The 20496-nt window shown below is 42.1% G+C and overlaps 1 protein-coding gene across 1 annotated transcript in view; it reads right to left on the minus strand.

The window, feature by feature from the left end:
* The window catches only part of TMEM132D (transmembrane protein 132D), a 902502-nt gene that overhangs the window by 832567 nt on the left and 49439 nt on the right, over positions 1 to 20496 (minus strand). The gene's annotated exons all lie outside the window — the stretch shown is intronic.

Genomic DNA, 20496 nt, shown 5'->3' on the forward strand with positions numbered 1-20496 from the left:
AAACCAAGCTGGGCCCCGACCACCTTGGGCACAAGTTGTCAGGACTTCCTGGGGCTGTGTCACGGGCACTCGTCCTTAACTTTGGGAACTAAACCTCCCGAAATGCCTGGGCCTTGTCTCGTCATTTTTCTCCATGTAGAAAGCACTTTATAAAAGTTAGTTATTATTACTACAACGATTATTTACAAACTCAAACCTGAGCGTGTAACTCAGAACTTTCAATAATTGGTGATAGAAAAGTCAACTTAGTTGGGTGTTCAGTTGAGAAGTGATTTTTACTACTGCATGCTACTCAAATTTCTAAGTCAAGTGTCGGAGACACCCCAGGACTCTCTGTCTGGCTCTGCTCCTCCCCTTCCCTCCCTCCTAGGCTCAGGCTAGGAGCTGGCTCCACCCATAGGCAGACTCTCTCTTTCCAAGGTCTTTCTCTCCAGGCTTCTAGTTTCTAGAAGTTCCACCACGAGTCCCGAAATGGAATCTCACTGGCCTGGTTACTCCTGCCCCCGGGGTCATGTACCCACCTCTGGAGCCAGGAGCGGGGACCCAGCCCACTCACCCGCACATCACTGAAGGGCTGAAGAAAGGTGGTTTCCCAAAGGGAACTCCAGACCCCGACACCCAGAGAAGAGAGAAGAGACAGACGCTGACATGGGCACTGACAGATGACACTTTCAAGGCTGCAGTCCTTAGGGCAGACAGCCATTGTCCCTCCCAAACACGCACACCACTGAATATGCAAATGCGATTGTGTGTGTCTGCTTCCATCACAAGGCGCAATGATGTTTTACACAGAAAGACTGTGCTCTTTGAAGCCAAGTGAGTGTGGGTTTGAGAGGCACTCTGAGGCCCGACAGCTTCTGACCCTGGATGGGGATTATGCACCCGGTGCCTCGGCTGGCTCGGCTGTGAAAAATAAAACAGGGTGGATTCCAAAGGAGACAACACGTGTGGATACTTTAAACCATGACCTAGCAGTTTTCTCTATTATTCTGTATTCTAAGGAATGAATACACAGTTAAAACAATGATTAGCCACCTGCATCTAGTTTCAGTAGAAAACAGCTGGATTTAGAGCCGACAGACCTCACCAGCTCTCAGCTCTTCTACTGACCAGCAGAAAACCCAAGCAAGCCATGCAAGCCATTAAACCCAGGGTAAGCCCTCCAGCCTCCCAACAACCCCCCAGGCTGTTTGTGCAGGACCTCCAACTAAGCATGCTTTGTAGATTTTTTTCTTTCTTTCTTTTTTTTTTTTTTTTTTTTAAGACTGAGTCTTGCTCTGTCACCAGGCTGGAGTGCAGTGGCACAATCTCGGCTCACAGTAACCTACGCCTCCTGGGTTCAAGAGATTCCCCTGCTTCAGCCTCTGAGTAGCACCACCATGCCCGGCTCTTTTTTTTTGTTTTGTTTTGTTTTGTTTTTGTATTTTAGTGGAGATGAGGTTTTGCCATGTTGGCCAGGCTGGTCTCAATCTGCTGACCTCGTGATCCGCCCATGTGAGCTTCCCAAAGTGCTGGGATTACAGGTGTCAGCCTCTGCGCCCAGCCATTTTGTAGCATTGTTAAAGGGTTGGAAGAAGGAAGAGGAGGAAGAGATATAGAATAAGGGAAAGAACAGGAGGAGAGGAAAAAGTGGGAGGGAAAGAATGAGGAGGAAGCGGAGGAGGAGAAGATGTAACAGAGACCACATGGGTTTTACAAATTATATATATATATGTGTGTATATATATATTATTTTTGTAAAGCGATATATCATAAACATATATTATATGCTCTAACATGGTATATAACATATCAAATAGGATATATATTTACTACATAGCTCTTTACAAAAAAGCTTGCAGACCCTGCACTAAACCATGCAGCCTGTTTGCTTATGAAATGGGGAGATGACATCCTCCCAGATTCCCCCATAGGGCCACTGGGAGCATCAAACAAGCTGATGCATATCCGAGTATTTTTGTGGCTTCTGCAGCGCCAGGTCCATGCCAGCATGGCCACCTCTGCCTCCTCCCAGGCCCCAGGCCCGTGCCCCGCAAGTGAAGGGCTGAGGTGCGCAGGCTCAGAGATGGCGAGGGGCCGCTGCAGGGATTTGTTCCATTCCGCCTGCCGCTGTTGCCCCAAACCCAGCCATGATCTGAGAGGAAGGCTTTCTTTATGGAGCTGTCACTTTTCTGAATCGCGGGGAAGTCGTTCAAAGGCACCGTCTCCAATAATCCCACTTTTTACCTCTCAGAGAGCTTGTTTTGAATTTAGTTTCAACCCCTTCAATCCAAGATCCACCTTGCTAAGAACTAACAAACTCATTTAACTCTTTCTAGTGATCCGCCTCTATTCCCTACCTTAGCTGGTCACTCTCAGAGTCACCCTTGACCTACGGGATTCTTCACACGGATGCCTCTTGCAAATTACAAATGCCTCTGGCCGATGTCCAGACTTTGACCTTGAAGATGCTCGTGCCTGAGTCCAGGCTGTCCTGTGGTGTAGTGTGTGCTCCATACACAATTCTAGTTGGCTTTCGTAGGCCCCGTACATATTTTTCCAGATAAATTGTCCTTGCATTTATGCATGACCCGTGCAACTGAACTGTTTTTAATACAGACCTCCAGTAAGCCACGCTCAGACACACACAAAGGCAAACCTTGTTCCCTTTCTGCTCTTGTAATTCCCTCCTTCACCATTAAAGAATATTTCTGGGCTGGGTATGGTGGTTCATGCCTGTAATCCCAGCACTTTGGGAGGCTGAGGTGGGTGGATCACTTGAGCCTAGGAGTTTGAGACCAGCCTGGGCCACGTGATGAAACCCCATCCCTACAAAAAAAATGAAAACAAACAAACAAACAAAAAAAGCCAGGTGTGGTGGTGTGCACCTGTAGTCCCAAATACTTGGGAGAAGGAGGTGGGAGGATTGCTTGAGCCCAGGAGTTCGAGGCTGCAGTGAGCTATGATCATGCCACTGTAACTCCAGCCTGGGCAACAGAGCAAGACCCTATCTTAAAAAAATGAAAAAACCGAGAATATTTCTGTTTCATTTCATTCCTGTTTTTAATGTGAATTTGTGCTTTTTCTAAGAATAAAGCTCTACCCATGTGAAATTCGCAGCCCTTTGCCACAGGCACTGTTCCCAATTTCAGCTCTAGTTTCCACTCCTCTGCCCATGGGCAAGGCATTTAACAAGTCGGTGTCGTCTACAAGAAATTCCTCTCAAGCAAATAGCATAAGTAGGTCTGGGGATCTGGGCTGTTGTTCCTAATGCCTACATGCCTAAAACTATTTTTTTTTTAATTCCAGCATGTCACATATGAGCAGTACCTAGGATTCCTCACTTTCAAATGTGCTCTCCAGAAGATTCGATACCCAGCCTGGTTGGGGAATCACTGAGGGGGTGTCAGCTCTGTTCTTCCTCCCCAGGACCCTTCGAGTCACTGCTCAAGGACTGAGACCCATCTGCTCCATACGGGATTGTAACCGAGTGGCCCAGACTTGAAACACATTTTACAGTTTTTCCTTTTTCCTTTCCTTCTTCATCTCAGAATGTAGCCTGGAAATGCACTTTCAGATTTCACTTCCCTCCTTTCCACCAGGCACTCCGATGTGCTATGCTCGCTCCTCTAAGTATGCACTTGCTTAGAAATTCTAGAGGCTCGTTTTGAAACAAACCAGTCCCGAGACCCAGCTCCAGAATCCTCCTGCTTAAAAGGAGTTATGGACAATTAGTCCACCACCACCATCGGGCCAGCATCAAGAGAATGGCAACCAAACCTCCGGACAGGCAATTTCTCAAGATAGCCATTGGAATAGGGCCCGTGGACCTACACCTCGCGCCCCCTCTATACCACTCCTGCATATCTCCCATACAGTTTTTCTTCCTAAACCCCCTCATTCAGCCCTGAAAGACGAATGGTCTTTTAAGGACATGAGCCTAACCATGCCCCAGCTGCTAGCACTTGAATAAAGCCGCTTTCCTTTCACCACTCCTCGCTTCTCTTCTGGCCCCCGGGCCGTGAGCAGCAGGACCTGAGTCTGTTTCAGAATGAGCACAATTCCTGTGATGAAGGCATCAGGCGGCAGGGCTCACAGTGCAGACCCACAGATGGAACCCCGTCCACAGAGGACTCAGGCCAGCACTGTCTTAAAATCATCTGAATCTCACCATCTGAAGTGGAAAGCACACGCTCTGTTCCCCACAGGCAGCACGTTGGGCCATTTTACTCATCAGGAACTTGGGGCACAGTGGATGGAATCTATGAGCTTTTTGGTATCCGAACAAGAACTGCTAAAGATGGATACTATGGAGAATTGAAGAGAAGGGAGATGAACAAACAGCAACGTGCCCAGATCTTAGGAAACACTTGCTTACTGAATGAAGCAGGTAAAAAAGGAAGACAGGATAGACTGTAACATCAGCCATATGCACTAAGACACATGCCCACATGGCGTCTGTCTTTAGTTTACAAAGACACAGGGATATTTGAGGCTCGATAGCAAAGGCATTAGGATTGGCACCCATGGGAGATGAGAAATGGCCCTAGTGCAAGGAGATGCAGGAAAAGCAGAAAATACAGAAAGGAAAGGGCTTTGCTGGGGTTAATGAGAGTCTGTCCTCAAACTGAGGTTAACTCAATTTTCTGTGCATGAGGTTTTGGGGTTTTGGGGGTTCGTTTTTGTTTGTGTTTTGAGATAGGATCTCACTTTGTCACCCAGGCTGAAGTGCAGTGGCGCGATCTTGGCTCAATGAAGCTTCAACCTCCCAGGTTCAAGTGATCCTCCTGCCTCAGCCCCTCAAGTAGCTGGGATTACAAGCAAGCACCACCATGCCCAGCTAATTTTTTTATTTTTAGTAGAGACAAGGTTTCGCCATGTTGTCCAGGCTAGTCTCAAACTCCTGACCTCAAACGGTCCACCTGCCTCGGCCTCCCAAAGTGCTGGGATTACAGGCTTGAGCTACCACACCCAGCCTGTGCATGAGGTTTTAAAAAATCATGGGCAAAAAAGACTGTAATATGAAAAATTATTATGCTGGTTGGAAAAATGCTAAATCTTTGAAATGTATAGTATAGTTGTTTGATTAAACGGGGCAGGGACATCTATGGCACACCTAATACTCACGTGCCTTCTCATATTTTCCCAATGCCTTGCAGGGATGAGTCCCTGGGACCAGCTGTGCTCCTACACAGTCTGAGCAGAAATGGTCCAGCCTCTTCATTGCTGGAGCACCTCAGAGCTTGAGTCTGACCCTCGAGGGGCTCTCTTCCCCACCATGGGAAGGTGTGGAGCCCTCCTGGGACAGATGGTACAACTCCCAGATGCTCAAGCTTCCATCAGCCTGTTCCCTGAGCAGCAGGACTTCACTGTCTTGTACTAAACATATAACTGAAATGAGAAATACAACTCTGTGAAGTCCTGGGATGTCCCAGTACCCAGCACATCCTAACAATCCCAACTCATGTAGCTGTGTCAATGCATCAACTGCCATTGAATGGCTATATACTTACCTGTTAGTCATATTTCATATGGAGGGTGAGTGCATGTCACATGTTTAATATGACTGTGATGGAGCCTCTCAAAGGAAGGATGGTTAGATCTTGCAAAAATCCTTTAAAAAGCCCTGTCTGCTCCAACTACCATTTCACATCTGGCTTAATCCTCCGGTCTAATGTGCTCCCTGACCTCTGCAGACATTTGGAGCTGAGACCTTGTGATCTCAGCATCCTCTCCAGACAGGAGAGAGAGAGTTCTCCATCAGCTGAGTCTCAATATCTATGCAGTGTTTCCTATAATCAACAGAATTGGTGTTTGTTAACTAAATGATTCTGATAATTAAGTGGATTGCTTGTGTCTCCAGGAATGCAGAGAGTGTGTGTGTGTGTGTACTCCCAAATACTAACTGAGAGAATGTCATATTACCCAAGTACATGCTACATTTCATAAATGTAAAGATGTACACATTAGCTCTTTATGAAGTAAAAGTAGTGCTTCTATAACAACATAATGACACTACCTTCCTTCTACGTGCATAAAATAAACATCTCCCATGAATCATTAAATCATAGAAAGGGTCCCCAAAATCATAAAAAGAGATGAATTACTGCAGTAAAACGACTCTCTGGGCGTATGTTGATATTTACACACACAGTTACTAAAATCCAGCAGTCTGAGGCAACGATTATTGTACAGTACTTACATCTCTACAAACTTAAAGATTTGGACAGCTTGTTAAAAAAATACATTGTAACTTTAGCCATTAACAGACTAATTAAGGAAATCATTAACAAATCTATCCCTCTAATCGATTCCAAATTTTGCAAAGCAAAGAAGAAAATGTAAATGAAAAAGAAAAGAAATCTATTCCTAACCTACAGGAGAAAGGAGTTGGGTTCAAAGACACTCTCTAGGAAATGGAAACCATGACACATGTTTGTTGTCAATAAACAGCACTGTGTGAGACCACTGCCACTTAAAGGAATGTATTCCAGAAATAATTATGTAATCTAGGTAGTAACATATGTGCTACCCAAGTCTAGTGATTTTTTTTTATAGATACTCCTTGCATTATTTGAAATATGCATGTTTGTGGAAAGTATTTTGTGACAATTTTCTTTGTTGACATCTCCCTAAAAGAATTCATTATCAAGGAGATTCCCTTTTCATGGGCGCTGGAAATACCGAAACTAAACACAGGTCCACGGTGCTATTTACAAGGCAGAAAGGACTGTACTGAAGACCTCAGTGCAAAATTCACATGTCCAGATGAATTTTGTTAAGTTGCTAAGTTTACAAACAATTGCTTTTTAAAACTTTCTACAGTTGCCGGCAAAATACAAACAAAAAACATGCACTTACACAAAAAAGAATAGCACCTTTATCTTCCTCAATGAGGCAACTTCTCCAAACAGAAGCATTTATGCTTTAAAAGATGAAAACCAAGGAGAAGTAATTTATTCCCACTCCAAAGCTGCTCAGACCTTTCTAATAGTGATTTTCCCCCAAATGAAAAGCTTGCTTTCAATGTCTTTGATCTGCTGTTAATATTTTTAACCCAAAACAGAAACGCAGATGATTTACTTCCCAACCACCCGCCCATGTCTCTCTCAGAATGAATGAACTAAAACATCGCAATAGTTCCTGGACTTCCTGCCTCTCCGGAGCCCATGAAATATACATGAAATGGTTTCGTGCCACCTGCAAATGAAAAAGTCAAATAAAATTTACAGTTTAGAGGCAGATTTCCAAAAACCCTGGAATGGCTAATTTAATACATCTGTCATATATAATTACACACAAAATGTAATCCAAAACATCTATTTTTTTCTTTCTCTCTTCAGACAAAAATAAAGCAACTACCCAGACCTAAGCCTAAACAGCTGCCTCACCAAACAGGGATATTCACCTCTGACGTTTTCATGCACCAATAAAATTTGATCATTCAATGTGCTTTTCATGAGGAGCTGCTCTCTCCATTACAGAAACTGCTACACTGGATTCTGGTCTTTTTAAAGGATGACCATAAATCAGGATTAAAAGCCATGGGTAAGCTGCTATTAACTCAGAATGTCCACACTGTCTTTCCTAAATCACTCATCAACCCAGGTACGATCAAGGAAAAAGGACTGCCCAACGTATGCTCTAGAATAGAAAGCATCTTTCCAACTCTCTTCCTAAAAATCTGAAAGACTGCATTTATGGTCTAGATGCAATTTGAGAGAATTCAACAGTTTCTTATCTGGAAGGAGAGAGACAAAACATTTATAAAACTTTGTCTGTCAGAATGGCCAGTTCAGGCATTGCACTTTTCCCTAGATCTGATTTCTTAGTTACTTAGATTTTAGATTGCCCACCGCCCTTCCACTGAATCCAAGGAAAGAGGAGTAAGAAAAGACAGGCTTAACGCAGATGTGGCTCTGTAACTGCTGGTTAAACTGGGTAAAAAATATTTGTGCCATATATGATCAAGTGTTATTTTGAATACAGAATGAGCTCTTAGAAAGTAATCAAAAAGAGAAATACCCTAACATTAAAAAATAGTATTCATAGGATATGAATAGGAAAGAGTGATTCTCCAAAGAAAAAAATGCCAGCAGCAAACAAGAAAACGATTTAACCTACTAGTAATCAAAGACAAGCAAATTAAAAGAATAATGAGATATTCTTTTTTCCCCTTAATTATAATACTTACTGTTGGCAAGGGAACAATGTAACTGATATTCCACATACTGCTATATTCCATTTAGCAGTATAAACTACTGTCATTTTTTGGAGGTCAGTTTGGAATAGGAACTTTTAAACTTAAAACTTTTTTTTTTTTTGAGACGAAGTCTCCCTCTGTTGCCCAGACTGGAGTGCAGTGGTGCAATCTCAGCTCACTGCCACCTCCACCACTGGGTTCAAGCAATTCTCCTGCCTCAGCTTCCCGAGTAGCTGGGATTACAGAAGCCCACTACCATGCCCGGCTAATTTTTTTTTTTTTTTTTTTGAGACGGAATCTCACACTGTCACCCGGGCTGGAGTGCAGTGATGTGATCTCAGTCCCTGCAACCTTCGACTCCCGGCTTCAAGCAATCCTCCTGTCTCAGTCTCCCGAGTAGCCAGAATTACAGGTGCGTGCCACTACACCTGGCTAATTTTTTGTGTTTTTAGTAAAAACGGGGTTTCACTATGTTGGCCAAGTTGGTCTCGAACTCCTGACCTTGTGATCCGCCCACCTCGGCCTCCCAAAGTGCTGGGATTACAGGCGTGAGCCACCTCACCTGGCCCTAATTTCTGTATTCTTAGTAGAGACAGGGTTTCACCATGGTGGCCAGGCTGGTCTTGAACTCCTGACCTCAGGTGATCTGCCTGCCTTAGCCTCTCAAAGTGCTGAGATTATAGAAGTGAGCCACTGTACCTGGCCTTAACCTTCAAACTCTTAAAGTAGGTAGGTAGTCTTGGCCCCAGGAATTCCCCTTCTAGGAATATGCCTTAAAAAAAGACTGAGCATATTTTAAAAAACATACGTGAATATAAGGAGAGCTGTCACAGCACACTATTGAAAACACTACAAACACTGAACCAGTCCATAGCAGGTCACTTGGAAGATCTGAAGGGAAAGAGAATAGGGGCTTCAACAGAGGCAATCCAGACCCAAAGGAACCACGTGGGTGCTGTGCAGTTAAGTCTGAGGCCATCACCCGCTGCAGAGCCAAGCCTGCAGCAACTGGGAGGTGAGGCGAGCACTGATCAAACCCAGCTCCCACACAGAACGTCCGTGAGTGTCTGACTCCCACAGGGTTCATGCAGTGTGTCACCCACTGGCATCTACACTCCTCATTGCCAAACTCACATGCACCCCTGATCAGTAAAAACTATTTTAATACACCCCTAAATATGTGTATTATTACCCCCATGAATGTACTAATATATTATGCACATTACAAAATATAACCTCAAATTTTTAAGTGTTTAGGATAAAATATAAATTACATATAAATCAAAGCTCTATTTTCCTTGTACACTCCCTGGGTGAGAGACCGCCGCTCCCGGAGGCTCTTCTGCCTCTGCAGACCACACCTGGTGTGGTGCAAGGTGCCGGCTGAGGCATGGAGCACACCTGCCGGGCTTTCCAGTGACCCTGGGCACTGACCCCCCACAGAACTTCAGGGCCCTCCCCCACTACGGCCCCAAGGACGCCCCTCCCAGGCTGTCTGAGGATTCACGAAAGTGCCTATGCCAAGTCCCTGGCACCTAGGGTTGAATTCCTTCATTGGAGCACCCGTCCAGCGTCCTTTCATTGTAAGCTCTCAGTAAACAGTTCCGCGGACATTAAAATACATTCTCCAACTTCAATCCATAAAATGAATTATAATGAGAAAATAAAATATGTTTTAGTTTTAAGTTTCTATAATTTTAAAAATATTTATATATCTATTTTTTATTCCTCCGGGTAATCCAGACCTTGGAGATTGCACACACCGAAAGGAAAACGCCCAGCACCAGGGCTGCGCAGCCCGCCCTCAGGCCTTCCTCCAGCAAGGCGGCTCCCGGTGAGGCCGCCCGCTTCACAGGCCAACTCCAGGCTGTGTTCCGGCTTGACCCTGGCACCCTGGGCAACGCCAGCGAGCTTCTGAAGCCATTAGTGCCTCAGTTCCTAATACTCAAAACATGAAGCAAGGGTCCCTGCCTCATGGGACTTGTAACAATTCAATACGACAACACTCGAATGCAATGGTTGCTTAGTGCTTAATAAAGAGAGCGTTAAAGCTTAATAAGGAAAACATGAAATGCTTAATAATTATCACCTAGAATTGTTATTGTCAATGATGACTAAATTTAAGAACAACCATTAGCTGAGTGTGCTGTTTGGTTACGGAACTGGGAGATGTACAGATCTGGCAGAGTACAGATTAATAGTATTCAACTTTATCACAATGAAATGTAAAAATAATCAAATCTGGGCACTGCAGATGCATAAACACACAGAGTTAACACATTACATATTAAATACTGTATTTGACATATGCACACACCCATGTATATACGTAATTCTACTTTTTTAAAGTCTCAACAATGTAGTTACCAAACGTTTTCAACGTGCTCTGAATTATTCTTTTCCCCCTTGGAGAGTATCAAATCTCAAAAGGAAGACAGAAAAGATTCACATAATTCTGAAAAAATCTATTTTTAAGATTAAAAAAAGAAAAAAAAAAAAGAAATTGCCATAGGTGGTTGCTTCGAAGCCCTCGTAAGATTGTCTAATTAGATTGAATGACTTTTTATTTCATTCATTCAGGGCTGAGAGATGATGAAATCCCAGTTTAATCAACCCTTGGTCCCAGGGCTGCTCAGAAAAAAACTTTTTCTCAAAACCATGAACTTCTGCCAAAAGTGTGTTAATTTTAGCTTCTGTATTTTCTTCTTCCCTCTGTAATAGTAATGAGGTGCCCTGAAATGTTAATATTACCTGGGATGTTCATTTAAACTCTTTCTTAAACTTTTGCCCTAAGTTCTCTTTTTTTAATAGGCAAAGTGATGTTTTGCGAAGTGAGAGGCACAGATGGAGAAATCAACGAGGAAGTGGTGAAGGTGAATGCGTCGCTGCTAAAATATTAATTGTATTTAAATGAGAATGTCCTCTCTTTTCCCCAAAATACCAAAGCAATCAACTCAGGAATAGTCTACTGAAAACATGGGTTCTGGTCCCTTTAATAAAAATAAAACTAATATATAAGAACATTAAGAAATAATCGTAATGGCTGATAGTCGTTGAGCGTCTCCTAAGAGCCAGCCCCTGCTCTAAGCCCACGTGTGTTGTAACCTGGATGTCTAACTCCACAATTGCAACATCTCATTTTCTCAAAGTGATGGAGACCCTGGGGATAGACACAGAGATTTTAGGTGGTTTAAAAAACTGGCATTAAATAGGACTGGGTCGTTCTGTGAAGAAATTATTCTCTTTCCGATCTCTTGCCAATCCTATTGATGCCATTGGGGCAGAAATATTTCGCTTTGTTTTACTTTTTGTTTTGAGATAGAGTCCTGCTCTGTTTCCCAGGCTGAAGCGCAGTAGTGTGATCTTATCTCACTGCAGCCTCAGCCTCCTGGGCTCAAGCGGTCCTCCCACCTCAGACTCCTGAGTAGCTGGGACTACAGGCACATGACACCACGCCCAGCTGATTTTTAATTTTCTGCAGAGATGGGGTCTCACCACGTTGCCCAGGCGGGTCTAGAACTCCTGGGCTCAAGCAATCCTCCAGCCTTGACCTCCCAAAGATCTGAGATTTGGGGCGAGGGAGAGATTCCTGCTTCCTGCTGGTGCATCTTTAATTTCCCCCAGCATTGCCCATCTCCCCTTTTAGTGGAGACAGAACAGGACACCGTATCTACTAAGAGACGAGTCAGCCTGTTTGCTTTTGTTGTGTTTAATTTTTAGCCTCTATTTTTCATAAATAATCCTGGCTTTCCACTTACATTAGTTATGTAAACTTTTATGATAAAATATTTTGTTATTGAAAAAGTATCGCATTACAAAAGAGAACATTTAGCAAATAATAGTACTGTTGGTTCCAGACATGGCAAAAAATGTAAAACACAAATGAATTAAGTTTACAAATCTCTGACAATGTTATGAACATAGTATATTATACAAATAGTACTGCCTATAAGACGTTAATTCTCACAGTATTTCTTCAATATACTTGCCCATAGAACCCACTTTTTGAAGAAGAATCTCCACATAATTAATCCAAATAAGACTATTTTCCAAAATAAAAAAACATTTTAATAAAAAAAGAATATGACCAAATAATAGATTAAGAATTTTCAGAAAGCCTCAATTAGAAGATAAATCTAAAATATTAATCTATAAATACGTTGTCAAATATTTACTATATTCTTACTCATATAGAACACGTCAAATTTATGACATGATTCCACCCCATAAGTGATCGTAATTGCATTGAATCACAAGACATAAATCAAACACATGGAATGTAGAACGCAAAAATGATTTATTGAAAACCACTACATGCTAAACGATATTGACAGATTATTTATGCAATCAAAGGGAAAAGGATCAAAGTAACCTGCAGAAACAAAAATGAGCAAACAATCTCAAGAGGTGCTGACCTTGTATGAGCGGAAACAAGAGCATGGGCAGGAAGAGAACTTCACAGTCTTAGAGTCTATAATACAAATACATCACATTTGTAACAAAAAAAATATACCAGCTACACAAAAAACTACTACTGACACACTACAAAATAGATATTGAGAGACACTTTCACAACCATCTAACCGACCTCTCCCTGAACCTATCAGAACTTATCAAGCGGCCAGGCATGATGGCTCCCGCTCATAATCCCAGCCCCTGGAGAGGCCGAGGTGGAAGGATTGCCTGAGCCCACGAGTTCAGGGCCAGCCTGGGCACTATAGTAAATTAAAATTTTAAAAAATTAAAAACTAAAAATTAAAAAAAAAATTTAATTAGTTGGGCATAGTGGTATGTGCCTGTAGTTACAGCTACACGGGAGGGTGAGGCAGGAAGATCACTTGAGCCCAGGAGGCTGAGGCTACAGTGAGCCATGATCAGACCACAGCACTCCAGCCTGGGTGGCAGAGTGAGACTCTGTCTCGGAAACCAGCAAATAAAAAGAACTTATGAAGTGCCATGGAACAGGCATTCTTACATTGGATCAATACTAGCCTGCATATTCCAACACATCTGAAGAGGGGATAAATCTTATGACATGTTATTTTTAATGAAATACAGTAACTTACGCCAATTTAACTTTACATGCTTGAAAAAACAGAGGGAAGGGGGAAGGAGAGAGAGCTTGCATGAGAAGCATACAATTTGAAGAGGTGAGCCTGCAAGTCACTGTGCCAGGTGGGCACTGGACCTGGAGTGTGTGTGAGATGAGGTCTCATGCCTACCGCTCTACTCTCAGGATCCCTCATCTCTCTTGTAACGTATCTTGCCAAGACGAATGTAATCCCAATGTTTAGGGAGATTATTTACCACTATTAAAGAGTCCAACAATTTCACTGATGTTCATCTGAACAGACAAAGCTCATCAGGTTTAAAAGCAAACCTTGCAGTGCTGGCCTTTCTGAGCAAAGCTTGTGAGCCCTTATGCACCTCTAAATAATGAGAAGAACACGCTGCACTTGGAGAAATTTCTTCGGTATAAGCAGGTGTCTTAAGGCCACATAGTGAAATCAATGCTTTCAGTTCCAACAGAATCATAACCTCTCCCTTCTATGGTCCCAGAACTCATTTTTTGCATTGTCAAGGGGCTGAATCACAGTCCTTAATGAACTAGTCACAATAGAATTTTGAGTCATAAAATCCACTTTCCATTTGGGCTTGGAGTGGTGGAGGTCACACTAAGCACTATCCATTTGAAGGAAGGATAGAGTCATCTATTCATGAGACAGGAGGGATTTCAAAACATCTGGTGATGATTATGCTCTATAATCAGCTGACATTTCTACTTCCTTTACCTCTGATGCAAGTGCAATGAGATCAAACAAACTCCCATGGAGCTAGCTGGTAAAATAATTAAAGTGCTACCTTTCCCCGTGTTTTCAAAACGAGAAGTTTACCTTTTGGTGTACAGAGAACTGGTAGATCAGGTACTTTCCTTATTCATTTTATTTCAATATCTAGAAGAAAAATATATGTACTCAAGGGAAATAAACATGAAATTAATATATATGGATGCATATATTTAAAATATGCATACCGAGTAAATCTGTTGTGTGGCTAGTATCCCAGGGATAACTAATAATCAAAACAACACTTCCCTATAAGAATGTTTAAATGCAGATTTAAGTTCCTGAGGAATGTCATAGCCTAAGAGGAACTTCTAAAGGCAGAGAAAACCTGAATGTCTTTCTTTGTGCTGCTGTTTTAGAGGTATCAAGAGCAACATGTTTTACATTAGTCAGAAATAAATAACAAAACCATTCACAACCTTTTTGAAGAATGAAACATGTCTGAGATGGGAAGGGTCACATTTGCAATCACTATACTTGCTCTTTCTCTTACTACATGGAAATTCTAGAGATACTGACTGTGTTTAAATATTATCCTACAAAAGCCCCTCAGCTGCCCCTCTGGTAAGGTCTATCTCAAAATTTCGTCACAAGTTCATATTAGATTTAACTCAAATTAAAGTGATTCTCAAAGCAAAATCACTGTATTATAAATAGTATTCAGTAAAATTCAAATCAAATTGACCCAGGGCAGGTGAGCCCCCCAAATTGGGGCTTAACCCAGGAGGGTTCTCGGCATTGCCTAGGAAAGAATTCAACGGTGAATCGGTGGTAGCTTTTACAGAAGCAGCAGTGAAGAGCAGCAGCAGAGGTCCTGCTCCTTGCAGAGCAGGGCTGCTCCACAGGCCATGTGCCCAGAGCAGCAGCTCAGAGGCAGTTCTGTGGTCGTATTGATACCCACTTTTAATTACATGCAAATTAAGGGCAAATTATGCAGAAGTTTCTAGAAATAGAGTAGTAACTTCCAGGTCATTGGGTCATTGTCATGGAAAGGAGAAGCAACTTCTGGGTGTTGCCATGGCAATGATAAACTGACATGGACTGGTGGGCGTTTCTTATGGGGAGGTGCTTTTGCCTTGTCCCTGTTTCAGGTAGTCTTCAATGTGGTCCAGAGCCCAAGCCCCACCTTTGGAGTCAAATCTCACCTCCTACCTCAAACTGACCTAAGTTCATCTAATTATTACTCTGTGTGATCAATTTTCATTTAATTACCCATGCACTTATTACAGCCTTTCATTCATTCCTGCATTTGCATGCTTGCTTTAGAGCTGGTTCTCCTTCTATTTGAAAATGACTTTAGCATCTCTTTCACTGAAGGCTGTGTCAAAGTCTTTCTGGTTGGTTTTTCAAAAATACTATTATTTAGTCTTCATTTTTGAAGAATATATTTTCTATATATAGAATTCTAGGTCCTTGGGTTCTCTGCATCTTAAAAACATCACTCCATTGTCTTCTGAATGTCATTATTTCTGTTGAAAAGTCAACTTTAATCTTATTGTTGCTTCTTATAAGTTAATTGTCATGTTCCTCTTTTTTAGCAAATCCATTATGATATACCCAGGTGTGATTTCCTTTATAGTAATTCTGCTTGGACATCATATCACTTCTTGAATCTGTGGCTTGATGTTGCTCACTAGCTTTGGAAAATTCTCTGTTTCTCTCTTTCATATTTGCTCTTCAGAATATTTTCTCCTGACCTGTATTCCAGTTCACTAATTCTAAAATTCTCATAAACCAAAGTATCATATTTTTAATTTTGGTTATTCTATTATTTGGTTCTAGAATTTTTGATTCTCTGTATATATTTTAATTTTCTGCTAATCTTGTCATGTTTCCTTTCATTGATTTATTATAGTTATTTTTAAATCCACTATGAAAATTCTAGTATCTGGATCATCCATGAGTCGATTTCTGCCCCCCCTCCCTTGGCCTTAATTTCTGGTATGCCTGGGAAATTTTTCACTGGACGCCAGACAATGTATATGAAAAATTATAAATACTGTGGATTACATTAATTTACCCCAGAGAGAATTTATTTTGTTGCAAGCAGGCAATAGAGTAAGAGGAGAGATTCTTAATCCAGGCTGTGATTGAACTATTTCAAAGTAGATGTTGAGTTTCAGTGAGGATTAATTATTTCTGGTTCACTCGTGTTCCAGGCTTCTGGCTGTTTGGGAACTGCAACCAAGAGCCCGAATGTTGACTGGCCCATCCTCCTGGGCAGGTCCTGAACTTCATTTTTGTCTCGCTAGGTCAACATTATTATGAGCTGTTGCTTACCTCCTCGGCCTCTTAGCTGGCACTTTCTGTTCAATTCCCCAGCCTTTTGTCTGCTGTGATTAATTGGAAATGTGGAAATGTTTCAAGAGAAACAGTGGTGCAAAATGCTGGAATCATTCTGAGGCTTTTTCCTCTTCTCCAGGTTCTTACCCTCAGTCTTGGCTGCTGTGGTAGCCTTGAACTTCAATTTTAGTCTTCCCATGTCTGAGGGGCTTCCAACAGCTCCCGTCAGCTCTGTTCACCCTTGGCCATGGCTTAAAATCAACTAAGGCATCGGCTGAAAAGGCATTTCCAAATATTAGGAACACTGACTGCTTTTCTTTGCCGTAGTGTAGTACAGATATCTGACACTCTTCTAATCCGGGGGTGAGGTCTACGTCCTTGCTCTGTGACGGCTTTGACCTGCCTGCAGAACGGGACTGAAGTGACATTCTGCTAGTCTCCTGGCTCAAGCCTGAGAGACTGGCAGCTTCCACTTCCTGTCTTCTGGAATACTTGCCCCGGAAACAAAAGAGATGTCGTGCAAGAAGTCTGACAACCCTAAAACTCATGCAATGAGGAATCCCAAGGTAGCCACGGGAGAAGCTACCCGACATGGATGGGGTAGCCTTCAGAGGACCCCAGCCACATCCACCACCTGGCCGCAATAGTGTTAGGGACTCCAAGCAGAGTGACACAGCCGAACTCATCGGCTCCAAGAACCTGAAATGGGGGTGTGTCTGCTCAAATTAAAAGCACTCTATGTAAGTTGTAGTTTAGCAATGATTTTGCATAATGTGTTGATTGATCTGTTCAATTAACTCAAATAAGTGAGAGTTGACTCCCCTCTGGATGCTGAGCATGGCGATTTATTCCAGCAGGATTTCCTCTCTGAACCAAGGGTGCGTCCTTTGTCTCTGACATCTATTAGGTTGGTGCAAAAGTAATTGCGGTTTTTTGCCCGTAAAATACTCCAAAATCATTTCCTAATGGTTCCTTTGGAAACCATCACAGCGATTCTGTAAAGATTTCAAGTGCATATCATCCCTAAAGGATCTGTCCTGAAATGAAACATGAAGGAATTGGGACACAGAAGTGACAATTTCTGTTCTTCAATAGATAACGAGAACTGTCTCCCAGTACAGGAACGCGTCAGCTTAGTCTTGAGATAAAAATGTCTCGTTTGGGTAGGTTGGTCCTAGCACTTAAAAAATCTGAACATCAAAAAGACTCATTTTCCAATGGGGGAAAAAGTAGAAAATGGTATCAAGAAGGTAAAATGGTCTACATGACTCTTAGCAAGGACTATCCTGTACTGGGTAGAGGTGTAGGATAGTCACTTGCAAATTAGATAGTTTCTGTTTAGGAAAATGTGGGCACTTTGGTGTTTTCACTGAGTTTGTCTTTGTGATGAGTTACTTTAATTTCTCCTGTTTCTCAATTTCATAAATCACGAAAATTCAAAATAATTTTGAGGGATCATTTTAGTTACTCCCAAAGATTGATTCTTAGAATATCTTGAGTTGAAACCAATGAGATGTTAAGGTCCCATCAGCACATGTGAGTCAACACATCCTTGAAGTGGGAGGGACAGCCACGTGAAGAAGTGAATTCTTCTATCACCACTATCTGTCCTACTCATCTTCCTCTTTGCTTCCCTCAACTTCATCCCACTGTTCCTGTTCACATCCTCTTGCCTCATCCCAGCCAAGTGTATTTCCCCTCCTGCCTCTCGTAGAATTGCAAATTATCATTTTAAGGCTGGAATATTCATTCACTCCCAAGACTGGAGTAGGGGCTTAGTAATTAAGGAGAAATGTTCCAGAGAAAAACATGTTCTATGTGGTCATGGACAAGAGTTTACAATGCAACCAGTTAGACCTTAAGCATCCCTGGTTTTCCAGTCTCCACTTTTACAAAGGGACATCTCAGAGCTTCAACAGTGGTCTAGTCATGTTTAATCAACTGTCATTTTGCAAACCCAAGTGTATTCCATTTTGATGTCTCTCTATATAAATATGCTGCTTTTTAAAACATTTTTAAGAACATAAGCAAGCTTTTCTAAAATATATACCTAAATACCAAAAAATACCAGCATAAACCATACTTCTGTTTCTCTAGGGGAAAAAGCAAATCTCCCCGCTTAGTTTGAGTCATCAATCCAAAACTGAAAATAAAAACCTTGAGATGCAGTTGGCTCTGACTTCACAAAAATCGAATTCCTTTATATATAATAATTGAATTTGAATCTGCTAGAGTCATGTGAACACAGCTATAGATGACTATTTATACCACACAATTATTAAATTGCAATACCATTGACATTCCCACCAAAAAAGGCATATGGCTTCATCATTTACAAAAGCTAACTGGTCACTCCGTGACTGTTGCTGGTGAGGAAAGCAGGGGAATGAAAGTGCAGGGAAAGAACTGAGCTTTACCGAGGCCAGCTCCCTGCCAGGCAATGCGGTATGCATTGCACAAACATTCTCTCCTCTGAATCTTGCAACAGTCCTATAAATTATGATATCAGTATACACAAATCACACAGATAAGAGAGCTGAGTCAGAAAATGTTCAGATTAAACAATAATAAATACCAGAGCCAAGGTTTTATCTTGGTGCTGCGTGACCCCTGAATAAACCCAGGGGCTTCGCGCTATTCCACACCACCTCACCCTGCCTGTCTTGTCAAATGGATGGGGATATTTGCATAAGTTCTTAACAGCAAGAGAAAAATGCTCACACATATAGCCAATAGTCTTCTATTTGGTAAGAGCCTCCACTGAAGTGTGGAATTCCCATATATTTGTAGATTTGAAAACCATGATCCTAGACCTAGTTTCTTTTTGAAGGTATTTTGTGTGAGAGCTGAGGAAGTGAAAGGCCCAAGTCAGAAAGAAGTGGTGGATCTATCTCTCTCTATCTCTCTCTCTCTCTCTCTCTCTCCCTCCCTCCCACCCTCCTCTATGTCTCCTGTGCTCACATAGATTTTTGCAAAGCTCCAATCTGGAAGGACGAGGAACACGTGACTCACAGACAGGAGGAAGGAGCTACGGGAGTTCTTTCCAGCTCTGGGTGAACACTCCACAGGGCCCCCAAGTCATAATTCAACCCTGAGCCCTTTAATGAACATATCTTTCACTGGGGCCAGGCCTGCCCCCATGGCGGATGTGCACCAGGCACTTATTTCCAAGCTCACGGGAAACTTGGCCATGCAAAGATGAAACATGTTAAGGGGATGTGGGTGGGGCAAAAATATCACCAAAGGCGACATCAAGATTCCTGTAAGTATGCAATGCACATTTCAAGGGCATCGGGGTGGGTAAGGGTTGGTTCCCATTGTTGTTAACATTATCTTGCTTTGGTTTGTTTGCTTGCAGGGGTCTGGGTATGGACAGGGTATTTTATACGTATGTCTTCTGTAGGAATCAGGACGTTTTCTACAATACTTCCTAGAGTTGAATAAAGATCAGAAATTGGCAACACTCGATCAGAAATCCACCAGCATGTTCCAGTAAAAGGACAAGCTGAGGCTACATGTTTAGCACAAATGCTTTTAATTGTTACCAATGATGATTTATTCATATTTATGCAATGCCACACACACTGGGGGGGACTTTTCCATGCGAGGACACAAAATAAAGACTTTTCTTAATTAGATTCCTTTGAAAGAAAAAGCTCACCAAAAATAACAGCAGCCAGGCATTTTTTATTGGTTCCAGCAGATTCCACCAGGAGAAACACCCAGTCATCAGCAGTTACTGGTGTGTGGGAATCAGAGCACAGAAATAAAGGTGAAACTGAGGTCAATGTTTACTTCACAAAGGGAACAACATCTCAATATTCATGCAAATATTAGCTCGGAAAATACAGTTTTCATTCTGAATGCTTCTCTCCAAATATCTAGCACAGATGTAGTCAGGTAGATGTTAGTATCCACAGGGAAAACTGACTTCTAGAAAGTTAATCAGCATCAAATTTGCATATACAGCCAACCTGAGCACACGAAAACTACATTTTCTTTATGCTGAACAGTTTCCCAATTATTTGGAAATTAGTTGACTTGCTTTTCACATTTAGAATTTTAAAATCTCCTGGCTCATTATAGAAACTCATTTAAACCAGTCAGAACAGATTTCCTTCTCGCAGGCTACGATAATAAATATTAAATTGAAAAATTGTTCATTTACCACAAGTTGCCACATTG

This window comes from Mandrillus leucophaeus, unplaced genomic scaffold (assembly GCF_000951045.1).
Source record: "Mandrillus leucophaeus isolate KB7577 unplaced genomic scaffold, Mleu.le_1.0 Scaffold232, whole genome shotgun sequence".
Taxonomy (NCBI): domain Eukaryota; kingdom Metazoa; phylum Chordata; class Mammalia; order Primates; family Cercopithecidae; genus Mandrillus; species Mandrillus leucophaeus.